This window comes from Taudactylus pleione, unplaced genomic scaffold, assembly GCF_031769625.1.
Source record: "Taudactylus pleione unplaced genomic scaffold, aTauple2 ptg000032l, whole genome shotgun sequence".
In the NCBI taxonomy this organism is placed as follows: domain Eukaryota; kingdom Metazoa; phylum Chordata; class Amphibia; order Anura; family Myobatrachidae; genus Taudactylus; species Taudactylus pleione.
In genome coordinates, this window is record NW_028284434.1 from 35,594,053 (window position 1) to 35,607,390 (window position 13,338).

The 13,338-nt window shown below is 42.3% G+C and overlaps 1 long non-coding RNA gene across 2 annotated transcripts in view; it reads left to right on the forward strand.

Moving 5' to 3' along the window:
* LOC148539034 (uncharacterized) overlaps window positions 1-10,823 on the forward strand; it is a 66,052-nt gene extending 55,229 nt beyond the window's left edge. For both annotated transcript variants that reach the window (XR_015871315.1, XR_015871313.1), the window contains 3 exons: window positions 4,461-4,794; window positions 5,965-6,086; window positions 10,208-10,823. This is a non-coding gene — a long non-coding RNA (uncharacterized LOC148539034). The remainder of the gene's footprint in view (window positions 1-4,460; window positions 4,795-5,964; window positions 6,087-10,207) is intronic.
* The last annotated feature ends 2,515 nt before the right edge of the window (window positions 10,824-13,338 follow it).

Below are 13,338 nucleotides of genomic sequence, written 5' to 3' on the forward strand. Positions count from 1 at the left end.
GTCTGCAGGAAAAAGAGACTTGCATGGTTGTGCTGATGACGCAAATATCATCATCATGTTACCATGCTGCTGCACGATTATGACAATCGTATCATTGGGCGGTGGGGCTGTGATTGTGATGATGTGAATTGTGGCACAACGCCCCTTGCAGTTGTTCCTTGGAATTCCTAAAAAAAGTGAGCAAGTATGCACTAATACAGTGTTTCCCAAACTCATTCCTCAGGGGAGCACTTAAGGTCCCCATACATGAGCAATCAGATTGTGGCAATTCTGCAATTTGCAATAGATTGTGTATAAAAATCTGCAATGTATGGGCTTCACAGATCGCAGTTTGCAACCAAAAAGTGATTGGAATTGTTAAATCAGATTGTCCAACATGTTGGATTTCACAGATGTATTGGGGCTGTAGATTGCTAGTGTATGTACTTGATCGGCAGATTTGCAGATCGTTACTAGTAAAATGATGGGCTTTTCAAGATTGGCAGATCTGTGTTTGCTGCAATCGATCTGCAAATCACTGAAAAAGATCTGTAATGTATGGGCGCAGATTGCTAGATTGGGAAATCCTAAAATCGGGCAATAAATCTTCAAATTGTTCAATTGCGGTTTTCAGATTGCTGATGTATGGGGGCCTTAACAGTGCATCTTTTCTAGATCTCCTCACAGAATCAGCAGTGAAATAATTAGCTCCACCTGTGGATCTTTTAAAATGTGTCAGCCAGTAATGAATACATCTGTGCACCAACAAGGAAACATGGAAACCACTGTTAGTGCTCCTTGAGGAATGAGTATGGGAACCCTAAAAATCAGAACTGTCCAATGAAAATTGGGACCATTAATAGCAACAAATTCATGCCTCAATGTTTCATAGCCAATTCCCATTTATATTGGGTCAGCCCAAACAATTCTGCATAAATATATAAATGAATAATGCTCCTTAAATTTAGCTGTGTAAATTTGCATGTATTTACTACAGTATTATTATTACTATTATTATTATTATTATCCTTCATTTATATGGCGCCAAAAAGGTTCCGCAGCGCCTTACACAGTACATAAATGAGGAAAAGGACATGGTTAATAAACATAGCTGCATAACACAAGCAGCAGGGCGTCAGCAACCAAGTGTTAAGGCCCCCATACATCAGCAATTGATTGCAGCAATTGTGCAATTTGCAATCGATTGTGTATAAAAATCTTTCCCTTTGTCAATCGATTGTGGCAATTCGGCAATCTGCAATTGATTGAAAAAGGGAAAGATTTTTATACACAATCGATTGCAAATTGCACAATTGCTGCAATCAATTGCTGATGTATGGGGGCCTTTAGGTGCCAATTGGGGAGTTAGGAGTACATGATAGCAGGGGTGCCAAGAAAGGGGGGGAGCGGGTACTATTCACCCGGGCTTGCTAGAGTTGCTCGGGTCCGGCGCCGCTGTCTCCCTCCCTCCTCCCACCCACACAGCAGTGGGAGACTGCTCGCACCCCCTCTGGCTTTGAGCTGGTCCGAGAGGCTCACAGCGCCCCCCTCCCCGGCTAGGCTCTCAACGCCCCTGCATGATAGTATAAGTAGGGGAAGGAGAAGCACATGACGGACCTGGGCCCTGCTCGCGAGAGCTTACATTCTACAGGGGAGGGGTAGACAGACAGGGGCGACACAGATGGGGCAGATAGTGAGGAAGAAGCATGGAGCAGTGGGTTAGGATATAAGCAGTGGAATGTTTGTGTTTTAAGATGACCTTATGCTATGTCATATTTATGTTCTTCGTTCATCTATCTCATACTTGCCAACTCTCCCTCATTGTTAGGGAGACTCCCTGAAATAGTAGCAATCTCCCTGACTCCCTGAAGAGTCCAGCAATCTCCCTGATTACACCTTACCCCATTATGACACTGTTATATAAAAAAAAAACAAAGATATATACATTTAAATGGAATCATTAGTATCATTTCCCTGCATTTTTAATAAGACACAATGGGGCAGATGTATGAAGCTCTGGAAAGTGATAAAGTGCAGAGTGATAAATGACCAACCAATCAGCTCACAACTGTCATGTTACAGGCTGTGTTTGAAAAATGACAGGTGGGAGCGGATTGGCTGTTCATTTATCACTCTGCACTTTATCACTTTCCACAGCTTCATACATCTGCCCCATTGATCCCTATGGTTATATGCATTTTCTACAAAAGTAAGTGTGTTTTCATCAACAAATAGATCTTAGTAACTGCTTTGAGGCTCATTTACATTTGGATGTAAGTCAGTTTTATGACACGCCCCTCGGATGTAGCAGTACACACCCACTTTACCGCTGTGCTCATAGGTGTCGCTTTCACCATCTCCCTAAAATGCTTTAACAAAAGATAGATCTTATTTATGTGTTATTTACATGAGAAATGTGCAAAATAAAGTTGTTGCACTTTAATTTTTATGTTACATTATAGCATCTAAATACATCCAGCTAAAAATGCAGATATTATGGGGTTGTCCTGTCATCCTAATAGTGAATATTTTTGTCCCAGCTGCTGCGTGCTATGCCATACTCCTGTGAGTGGGTGCTTCTCACAGGCTAGACCCACCCACAGTATGATATGATCACACCTGACTCACTGGATATTGCATTAAAACGTAACTAGTATAATTAATTGCAGGCCAATTTGGGCCAGTTACACATATGAAATCATTTTGCTATGAAAATTTCTCAAGAGTCCCGATGCATTAAGTGTTTTATGGCAATGTATAATCTGCAGATGTTTGTGGCGTTAAAGAGTCAATCACATACGTTCTATATATTACTTTTTAATAGATTAGATTTTTTTTTTCGCTCTTCACAACACACATCTACACACATCTACATATCATTCCATTTCCCAACGAAACATCTCATGCAAAATTAGCTCTATACCGTGTGAAATGTATTCACTTGCCCTGGACAATTTCTTATCTCTCCCCCTACCAGGAGATAGAGGGTAGGGGGAGAAACATCACAGTTTGTGAAAGTAATTTTTTCTATGATATGTAGAGATCTTCAGAAAATACTTATTATCCATGAAGTGACTGAGTTAGTGCAGTATAAGTGGATTTACAATGGAAGGTGATGGGAAGAGACGCGTATCTCTTAAGTGGTTTTTTTTCCATTGGAATGCTGATGTATCATGGATTTAACCTAACATGTACTGGAATCAGTGCCATTTTACACTTGAATATTTTATTTAAATGTTGGGAAATTATTATTATAATAATAATAATAATAATTATTATTAATAATAATAATAGTCTGTAAAATAGTGAAAACTCCATGTTCTATAAAAATACTATCACTTTTACACAAAAATTATAACCACTTTTTAAATACAATATAGAGGTAATTTCTCTCCATTATAAGAACAGTTTACCACTACTGCTTACATACATTTTTTTATGATCCCCCAATATGTTTCAGAAAGGGTTAATGTAATGTCTTGCCTTACCTTAAATGGCAGAACAATCACGTAGAACAGTGGTTCCCAAACTTTCTTGAATCGCGGCACCCTAGAGTATCAGCATTATTTTTACGGCACCCCTAGGTCAAAAGTTTCTTATTGGGAAATTCAGCAAAAATTACTAAATTAAGTAAACTGTGCTTACATGTCATCCTTATGGTCAATTATATGTTTGTCCATATATTTTATGGTTGGCAGTCAACAGCACTGGTTTTGCCTATCATAATTTGATTTTGTCCTGGACCACCAATCCGTGGCAGTTCTGTAAGTACACCGTGGCACCCCAGGATGCAATGGCACTCAGTTTGGGAACCACTGATATATGAGATAATAGTAATGCTCTGTGAAGATCCAAACTAAAATAAATGGGTATAATATACTTTCCCTCAGAGAAGTGCACACTCACGTCCAGTGAGCATTACCCCTGTGCAAGACTTTGCACCTCTGTGCTAGCCACTGTGTGGTCAGATGATGGGTGGACTTCTCTGGATGATGAGCAGATCATACTTAATGCATGAAAGTAATGCGCCAGGTCTCCAACAGTGACCCACAATGGTATGGGCTACACTTGTGCATTTTTGTCAGGCCGTGACTATTGCATGTAGTTGGGTGACATATTGTTACACGTTTAGTATTTGTAATCTAGTAAAAACTATAATGTGTTTGGATAACACAGGATGGAAACTCGGGTGACTGATATGCACAATGCTTAGTGAGAGCTACAGTAGTGGCCAGGAGCACAGGAAGGAAGCACACAGCAGAGATATCTGGGGACGGAGGAGTCAGACACCATCCAGTACTACACTGAGCTCAATAATCAGTTCCCACAGATATTAGCATAAAGAAATAAAATAGGTGGAGATGTTAATTCAATTTGTTGTGGTTCTTTGTGATTGGCAGGGCATTGCAGCTCCCTGTAACCGCTGCTGGGATCAATTGTCTCTATACCATACTTACCGACTTTTATTATCTTCTCTACAGGAGATGCCCGGAAAGGAAACACAGCTGGGCACTTCGAGGGGCAGGGCCAGGTTCCTATGTCATTAGGCCCCATCCCCGTCACGGCAAAGTGCCACGAATCGTGGGACCACGAGGAGGGTGCGGGGCTAAATTACACTATTTTGCATCTTTTAGTACAGCCCCCTCCATACAGTGCTTCGATTTCCGGCAGTTATGCCGCAATTCCTGGCAATTTTCTCTACATCCTGCCGTATTCGCTAGGAAGTGGGCTTAATGCAGGAGATCCAGATACTCTTCCGGGTGTGCGGGGTGCCACCTGAAAATTTGGGAGCCTCCACAGCAACCGGGAGAGTAGGTATGTTCTATACTCATTTGCTTTCTTATAAGAGGATATTTTTAGCATGTCTTTTTTAGGCGATACTAGTTAAGGGGCTTATTCAGAATGACTACAGCCCCAATTTGTGTGATTCCTTTATATAGCACTCTGCATGCACAGTACAAGGAGTGCAAGCTTATGTGCCCGTGCAGATCTGTATCATTTTGGGGCAGATGTATCAAGCCTTCTACAGAGTGGAAAAGTGAACAAGAGGAGAAGTTGCCCATAGCAACCAATTATTATATTAGAATGTACTTGATAAATAGAATGTACTTAATAAATGCTAGCTAGAAGCTGATTGGTTGCTATGGGAAACTTCTCCATTTGTCTGATTCTTCACTCTTTAGGAGGTTTAATATATCTCCTCCGCAGCTACATTCGCCTCTTTGAGCCTAGATAGCTGGGACAGGGCAGCCGCAGGATGGGGTAGTAACATAGGCCCTCTCTGTGCAAACAAATATAGACCAGGACAAAGGCACATATGCATATTTGCTGATGGCCAGATGCAGGTGCCAATTCGGATGACAATAGTGACAGTCGCCGGCATTGGAGAACCTGATCCAGTGATTGGCTGTTTGCACAGGCTCTGTTGACACTGATTTCTTTCTTGCTCAGATATACATTAGGCTTTTCTGTGCGTGTTTAGGCAAAATATTTTTATTTTGTACACTAGTCATGGATTGGTTTCTGCTGTATTATAGAGGCTTTAGCCTAATATCGAATGCATTTATCGAAATTCAAATATCTATTAAAAAATATAGATGCAAATGAGGATTAAGTGTATGTGATGTAGTCCTGGCATAAAACAAGCACATATGCCACTTTTGCCGGCTGGCATACATCTTAAGCTGCTTTGCATTTGGCTGTAATTGTGGCCTTTTTAACGAATGCAAATTGTGGCTGCAATTTAGGGCACTGCCCATCAGTCTCACTGTATAGAGGCAGCAGAGTAAGCCGTGGATCAGCCTAGCCGTGGTTTTATGTTTTGTACTTGCAGTTTTTTCCATTTATGATACTAGTAAATAGGTTAAAAGTTGTCTTTTAAATATAATTGTTTCCAGTTCTCTGTTATTTCCTTGCTATTGATTTTATTTTATGTTTCATTCCATTATCCAGAGTTAAACTTTTCTTCTACGATTTTTTTTTTAGGTTGGTAATAAGCAGACACACGGAGTTGCCGGCAACGCAAAAATGAGATCATATGACATCCCTCTAACAATGACATGACACCCGAACATGTGTCAGGAGCAGTCAGGCACGTGCCATCACAGGTAATGAATCCTGAAATTGGGGGAAAAACTGAGGTTATTCCCTATCCGTATGAGCAATAAACAGCGCCTCTATTTATTTTTTCCTATTTTTGAAATTTATTAAATGGCAATTTGACCTAAAAATCCTTTAGCTTCTCTAGCTAGTACAGCTGTAAATAGAGACTGACAGTTTATTTTCACCGCCTGCTTGAAGAGGGGAAAAAACACATTTGGAATAAATTCTTATAGGCCCATGACAGAGTAGAGACAAGCAGTTAATAGTATGTACCAATCTCTCCTAGCTGTCACACTCAGTGATCGGACCTCTTACAGATACAAACACTGCTGATTTCTTATCAAATGTAAAACCAACACAGCTCTTTCTTAAATGGTTACCACTAGCATGAAACTGACATTGTGAATCACATGTGACACTAGATTGTCTGGCTTGTAATTGATCTGTGCTTAGGAATGGGATGGAGCCGGTACTGTCTACTTATGCCAACTCAGCATTCAGCAGTCTGCTCTTGCCATCTAAATTGGTCCAAATTACTAGAAACTGTAAGAAATACTTCAGATCTACAAGTTCTCTCCTTTACGATTCTGGCTTAGGAGTCAATTCTCATTTATTTACAAGACTGATTGCTATGCACATGGTAATGAAATCTGAATGCAGAGGGAAAAGGCTGCAGGACAGGAAAGTGATTTTGGGGTAGTGCGCCATGCATGTCACATTAAGAAATGGCATTTGGGTAATCTTTTGGCAAAGCTTTGTGGCTCAATTTAAATATTGCACCATAATCTTCTATATGAAATTCATTGGTCTGTTTATTTGTTTGTCTGTCTGTCCAGTTATGCATTCAGACACCCCTACACCAATTGGGATGAAACCAATGCGAGGTGGTAAAGTTGGATCCTGGCCAGGTTTTAGGGGAGTTAAAGTCCTGATCAGACCTCCCGTTGGTGTACGCTGGGCAGAACTTTGACCTGGGAGCCTGTTCTAGGCCTTCCACTTGTTGGATTTGGCTGAAAATTTCACAGTGGGTTAGCAATTGGTCTGGGATGCCTAATGGAGTGGTTGGGTTCCCAGTCGGACCTCACGGCGCAGTGCGCCAGGCAGAACTTTGACCCAGGCAGCCTGTTCTAGGCCTTCAACTGGATGGATTTGGACGACATCACATAATTTGGACAAAAACTTCACAAGGTGGTAACATTGGATCCCAGAAGACATACTAGGAGGTTGTGGTCCCGGTTGGACCCCCCGTTGGTGTACACTCCGCAGAACTTTGATCCGTTGAGCATATTCTGGGCCTTTCACTGGATGGATTTGGATGACAACACTTACTAAAACTTAATAACCTGAAGATTTAAACCCGGTAACGCCGGGTACTTCAGTTAGTTATCAATATATTGGACGAGATGCACTATGCTGAAAAATGCGGTCAAACCTCCGAAAATGCAGGTTTCAGAGGTTTGACCATATTTCCCGTATGCACCAAGCTTTGGAAAGTGAAAATTTCTGGAGTTTGGTACTGATAGGCAAAGTCATCTTTAGATGGCATTGCCTAATAGAAGCTAACGGTCTTCTTCGGCATAAACCCTGAAGTCCTCACACTGCAAAGGTCAGCTGTTATTGGGTAAACTGTCCTTCGCTTAAATCATCATGCATACAGCGTTACTAAACGCCGGTATGCATGCAATCATTGGCGGAATACATCGCATCCAAATTCCTAAGCATCACACCCATTAGGAGAGATGTTTCATACCTAAAGTGGAAAAGTCTATCATAGTGATGGACAACCGGCCCTGGGGCCATATATACGACCCTCCAAGCCTTCACTTACAGTCCCCAACTCCTTCCTGCTTTATTGTCATATTTGTCTGTTGTAGCTTGTAGTGCTTGTTTATGTTATTACAGATAGGTGTCTCCTTTGTTTATTATTAATTTAACTTAGTTACTGAGATTAAGAGTAACGTGCAGCCCTTTTGAAGGTTGTGTGACCACCAAATGCAGTCCCTGAAGTCTATCAGGTTGCATGTCACTGATCTATAAAATGACAGTATTGGTTGCTATAGGCAACTTCTCCACTATCTCTCTCGAAGATTTGAAACATCTCCCTATTGGTGTCCGGGCAGTGGTAGTGTTCCTAGCAGAGGATCTAGACTTTTTTCATCTGCCTACTCATGGCTCCATCTGTGCCAAAAAGGGTTGACAAAACATATGCACGTGTGGTTTATCTAATGTGGGTGTGTTTTTATATAGCCAATGATATATATACAAAATTGTTATATCAAGGAGCTAAATATAAATGCAATACCTACCATCACACACTTGCTACTATTCAATGCAGAGACTATTCTAGAGACCTCTGTCCAATACAGAGAGCATTCTAGTGACCTAGTGATCTACATACAATACAGGTAACAACCTGGTGGGAGATAGGTAATACACTGAGCATTCTAGTGAACTATATACACAGCATTGTGGTGACCTATATAAAATACAGAGATCTTTCTGGTCAACACTATACAATTTATAGAGTTCCAAAGTGGCTGGCATGGTATGCGTTCGGCATCCCGGTGGTCGGAATGCCGACGCTTACATTACCAACGCCATAATACCGACGCCGGTCAGAATAGGTAAGTAACGGTGTGGGGAGGAGGGTTAGGTTTAGGCACTTGGGGGAGGGTTGGGCACTAAGGGGGGAGGGTTAGGTTTAGGGTGTGGGGAGAGGAAGGTTAGGTTCAGGCACTAGGGGAGGAGGGTTAGGGTTAGGCACCAGAGAGGGAGGGTTAGGGTAGGGAGAGGGGGACGGTTAGCATACCAGCGTTTGCTTTTTGCGTAAAATATGCAAATTTGTACTGCGCAAGCCGACACAAAAGACGTACTCCTACATCCATATGCAGATTTGCTACTTGTACATTCTTACGCTTGTAGAGGCGAGACGGAGGAGGGATGTGGCATGCAAATGCAGTCTGTGTACAGTATTCACTATAGTACAATCAGACTTTTGGGGTTGTCACGGTTACTGTTAGTTTGTGAAACAATGTTGCTCAAATTACATTTACCTTTTGTGCTGCAGCAGCAGAAAAATAAACATCACAGCACATAATTATATTATACATGGGAGCACATGAATTTGGTTTTGCAGATAGTTGAGTAATGTTATGGGAGTGATTAGATATCAGAGGAAGCTGGGAAATTAGTGATGGGACAGAGATGCTAATTTACCATGTGTCACATCTGCACCGCAACAATCCCAATTTACAGACCTCACTCTGCTTATGGGGTAGAGGGTGAGGCTTTGTGGATATATTGTATACACTAGTCCAGGGATTCCCAACCACGGTCCTCAAGGCACACTAACAGTCCATGTTTTAAGGATAGCCATACTTGAGCACAGGTGACTCATTTAGTTCCTCAGTTATTTTGATTTAACCACCTGTGCTGAAACATGGATATCTCTAAAACCAGGACTGTTTGTGTGCCTTGAGGACTGAGGTTGGGAATCACTGCACTAGTCAGAAGCAATAGTCAGCGCCATTCATGGAGATACAGATACTCAGCAGTTGGTTTCCTCCATTTTGGCGGCAGTGCTGTCACTATGCTCAGGTGCTGGTCATCCATTATAGTATAAAACATGTCATAGGGCCAGGTATAAAACACCAGAGCACAGGAACATCAGTGGCATTTCTTCTCTCCCTATACTGGCTGCTGAAGGTGCCTGTGTTGTCTTGTACAACATGAGTAGAAGGGAATTGTGACGACTTTTGGAGAATCAGAGAGGATGGCGTAGACAACATGGTAAGTTATTTGTTTGGGTCAGTAACACCAATGTAAGACTTGTTATTCTGTGTGACACATGGACGGTACTTAGAGTTATCTGTACATTCGCTCAGCTTTATATCCCAGGAAAGTTAGCAAAGTTTGTCTACCGTAACAGATGGTAACGCGCGCAGCCAGACATCACAGTGATGTATGGCATTACATCATACAGCAATTCATTTCTCCTTAACACTGTTAACAGGTAATAAATCAAATTATTATTGCTGCAGCTCATGTTACTGATCAACATTTATTGATGTTTATATATTATCTATGTGTTATTACTATAGCTACAATATAACTTTTATCTTTTCAGATGAACCTTATCAGGTTTTTATATTGGAGAGTGCGTTCAGCCCGCAGGCGACATTGTATGAGAGGCGCAGCAGATAATAGCCGTAGAGCATGGGAACCACAGAGGACTGCAACAGAGGAGAGATTACGCTCCAGGAGTCCTCGTGCACAGGGATCGGACGATAATATACCATCAAAGCCTAATATCATTATAGATTTTATTCGCCGGGAGCAGAACAACCTGCAGATAACCATCAGATATACACGGCCGAGTCATCAGTACGCAGCGGATGGATCTACATTGGGATACAGTTTATTTGCCGGCGGACGGGATGCCGGCAGTCGGAATCCTGACGCCTGGCAAAATGCAGACACCGGTATCCCGAAGGGGATCAGGATACCGCCGTCAGCATTGCGAATGCCGGAATCCCGAACGTAGGATCCGGGTAAGTATCCGGATGGGGGGGTTAGGTTTATGGAGCCCCGGAGGGAAAGGCACTCTTGGAGGAGGGTTAAGGTTAGGCTGCGGGGAGGGGGTGTTAGGTTTAGGCACCACTGGGGGGAGGTTAGGGCAAGACACCCCCCCGGGATACTTTGGTTTACGATGCGGGCCTGGGGGTTATGTTAGGCACCACGGCGGGGAGGTTGGGGTTAGGCACCACCAAGGGAGGGTAGGGGAGAGGGGAGGGATAGGGTACTTAGCAACCAGCGTCGGGATTTTCATCTGTTCTGCTTCTGGGGTCAGGATTTGAACCTTCCGTGGTCGGGAGTTGTTCAGTCGCCGGTATTTCTCCTGCATCATCTGCATAACGGACTACCAGAATAGTGATGCGGTCTCTCGGCTGCCCTGCTCACACATGTTCCATCATGTCTGCCTTTCCAGGTGGATTCTCAGAAACCCTGCTTGGATGTACGAGTAACTGTATCTGACGTAAACCTGGCACATGTGCTGCTGGTGCACATATACTACTGGTGGTAGATCTGGGTGCATCGTCAGGTGCCTGCGTTTCAGCATAAGGGCGTATTTGGTAGAGCTTATTTTTTAACACATATACATTAAACTTGGCATCAGCTCCTTGTCCATGATTCAGAGGGAATTAATAGCTTCTAAGAGTTTATCTTGGCAGTATAAGTGGATCTAGGAATATCTGAGGTCAGCTGTTGGGTGCTATGGTCCTCATTTAAGCGATATAACTTAGTATAATACTCTGCACAATGGGCCTGGTACAGAGGTGTACGCTAACCACACAACTGCTGCGGTTTTGTACGGTGCTCTAGTTTCCTCCCACACACCAAAAACATACTGGCACATACTGTACATGGACAAAAGTGCATGTGATAGGGAATATAAATTGTAAGCTCCACTGTTAAGAAATAAAAATAAATACTGATGAACTAGGTCATGAAGAAATTTGTATTTTCAATAAACATTAATACACCTTTTATACTAAAGTTCCGGGTCTAACCTGGGATTTGGAACATGGTTTTACATCACGGTGCTGACCTGGAGTTATTCCCGGATTGGCGCTGTTCACCCTGCACATCGGTGCAGTGCCGATGCTGGGAGATGATATCATCTCCTTGCGCTGGAATGCGGCTCTCCTCATGCTGCAAACGGATCCCGGGTCGGATGACCTAGGTTACCCGTTTACACTGAGCCTTACCCGGGTCCTGCTCGCTAGCATGGTTGGCTTCCTGGGTGACTGGACCAGGGTGGAAGCTTTTCCACTGTCAAAAATCCTGGGATGATGTACGTTCTTGTAAAATACTCTGGGATTTTCAGGTTAGTGGAAAAGGGGTATGACTTTTAAAGCCCAAACAATAAGAATAAATATTGAGAATTATAAGAAACATTCTACATTAAAGAGGCATTCCCCATATTCCAAGGATAAATCATTAAACCAGGCAATGTGCATTGAGATTATGGGCAGTTATGTATTACAGCCACACACTTCAGAACCTCCAATCTGTGATCTATAAGTTTATATTTCCTTCCAGTATTTCTGACACCTGTTAATTAAGTAATACGTATTCCCCAAAGTGCCTATTATTCAGATTTTTTTTTCCCTTCTGTCTGGTTTAAGGGCGGAATAACTAATTTATATCAATTTTAGTCATTTTGCCGACCTTTTGTTCATGAATCTCCAGGCTGGGAATAACCCATGGAGCATTTTACCCTGTCTAATCATTGTTTAGTAAAAGATTATTTCATACTTAATCATAAACCCACTCCATTTAGGCAGCTTTTAGCCAAAGGTTAAACACCTGGACCTAACAATACCGATTACAGCCAGAGAGTCCCAACTGGACGGTTTAGGTCACATGCAATTATCTACTATAAATTGAAATTAACCCAAACACCCACAATTGTTTTGAACAGGGTCTAGTTTAAAATAATAAAATGGTAATATAATCAGTGATAGCTAATCTATACTCCTGAGTCTCTTCATTGCAGCGAGCTCTCTGGAGACTCAGGTGATGTAATTAGTTGCAGATCTTTCATGGCGTGTAAACACGCTGTTGTTTTTGCTAAACTGCTAAAAAGGTTTGCAAACGTGTAAGGAGTAATGTCAACAGACAGCTCATAAACTCACCTTTAGAACTCAGAGGAATTCTATATCCATGGATGCTGGACTTTATATTTCTACAGAGGTACTGTCCAACAGCTATTATGTCTGAAATGCTTACTGAACAGTCTGGGGGCGCGTCCAAATCCGTGCTCACAACAATTAATTTTTGACAGCCGGCCAATAAACAATCACATATATATCTAACAGTTATGTAAACACGAACATGGAAATTTATATTACTAACTGTAAACCTGGAGGTTAATGATGCAGAAGACCTGTATTCCGACCCAGTCTGTTACCGTCTCCTAGATAACCTTATCCCCATTTGTGTCATGTAAAGATACAAATCTACCCTGTTCCTTACGGGCCTGAATACATACATAATGATATTTTCAGAAAATATCATTATGAAAATATCATTATGTATGTATTCAGCCACGCCAAGAGCCGTGGCGGGCCCCGGTAATAGGGGGCATGGCCTACTTGCGGGAGGCGTGGACACGCCCTCTTGGCGAGAAAAAAAAAAAAAGCAGCGATGCGCGCTGGGGATGGGGGGGGGGGCGCTCTGAGCCCCCTCAGCCCG